The following is a 1,725-nucleotide window of genomic DNA, read 5'->3' as shown; positions in this document are numbered from 1 at the left end:
ATTTTGAAAAGGCAAAAATTAAGATATTTTTTTTTGCCCTTATTTAGGGGCAAGTAGAAAATTAGGTGATGGTAGAAGGGTATATTTGAAAAGGTAAAATAGTAATTTTATATAGATAACGATTTTTGAACTAACAGAATTTAACTCTAGAAAATAATTTGGAACGTAGAAAGAAATATTTTTAATATTAACTTTTTAAAAAGAATAAATTAGACTTTGAGTGTATATAAACAATTGCTTTTTATAAAAAGAAAAAGGAATAAATTAAACTTCTTGTAACTTATATTTTAAATAACTCATTAATACTCATCACACAAAGAACCAATACAAAGCTTTTCCGTAGGCACAAAACAAGCCCCAAACACTCATACATACTCTCTCTTCTCTCTCTCTCTCTCTCTCTCTCTCTCTCTCTCTCACACACAACACAACACACACACACACACCACACACACACACACACACATCATCTCCTTAACACATTTATTAATTCCAACTTATTTTACTGTAACAATGTCCACAACCTCAAATAGTAGTACTAGTTGCAGCAGCTGCAGGAAATCTAGACACATTACACACTAAGCATCCGGGTTGGCGAGGAGATAGGCCTCAGCAGTTTTGATGATCTTGGTGATGGAGTCCTTGCCTTGGCGATCTCGTCGTCGATGGCAGCGCCCGGGAGGAGCTTGTAGGTCGCGACAACCTTGCAGACGCAGCCGCCGTTGCTCGCTGGCTCGAACTTGAATGTGGGACGACGCGGACTCGAGCTTGACGCGATGCGCCGCGCTTCATCAGAGTTTGCTTGGACTCGTACTTGTCGTGTCTCGTAGTCTCAAGCGCTCCTTCTGTAAGGTGAAGGGCATTGCTATAAAACAATAATAATCATGTGTTACTGATAATATTAGTACCATACATTATATATGTATCATTCATTAAAATATCATCACTAATATTTACTATTGTTATTGTTCCTATTCGTTATCTATAAGCTTTGAAACATGAACATGTAAGTGGCTAGCTGTATGTACATAACTCCAGCAATGTTTCTTAGCAAGCTCTTGTATGTGATTACCTGAGGAAAGTTGAACTGCCTCACGCTTCCGACGCCGCCGTTGCCTTCGATCACAGTGGCGCTCACGACGATCTTCGGGGCGAACTTCGGCCGAGGTTGTCCAGTCGAGGAGCGCGGCACGGAACAGGCGTGGCGCCGCGACCGGGGACTCGATGTCAAAGTTCCAGCTTGCAGGAGAACTCATTGTTGCTTCCTTAGCTAATTCTTACTGTATATGAAGCTATGCACTTTTGTGAGTTTGTGGTTAGCGTGTATATGAAGGGATGAGATTTTTAGTGAAGTGAGGAGGGGTTTATATAGCTGTTATGTTATAGTGGATCGTAAACATGGTAGGTGGGTACGTGTAATAGACAAATGATGGTAGGTGGGTCTAAAGGGTGTGAAGTGTTTACATTTTTTTTTCTTCATTTGGACGGTCGCCTTGGCTAACATGTTGACTAAGTTGTAACTACCTCTCGATGACATTAACATATTGAGTATATTTTCAATATTCGTCTTATAACCATCAAATAATTTTTTATTATATTATACATATATAAACATTTTTTCAACCTCCATTGATTATGTATTTAAGTTTTATACGGTAATTTCACACTACATATCGACGACCGGAATAACAGCTATTTTCTATATTTGGTGGTAATTTTCACACT

General features: G+C 38.8%; 1 pseudogene; it reads right to left on the bottom strand.

The window, feature by feature from the left end:
- LOC109727637 lies at positions 380-1,295 on the bottom strand (annotated as a pseudogene).

This window comes from Ananas comosus, linkage group 22, assembly GCF_001540865.1.
Source record: "Ananas comosus cultivar F153 linkage group 22, ASM154086v1, whole genome shotgun sequence".
NCBI classification, from domain to species: Eukaryota; Viridiplantae; Streptophyta; class Magnoliopsida; order Poales; family Bromeliaceae; genus Ananas; species Ananas comosus.
This window is presented reverse-complemented; position numbering and strand designations above follow the sequence as displayed.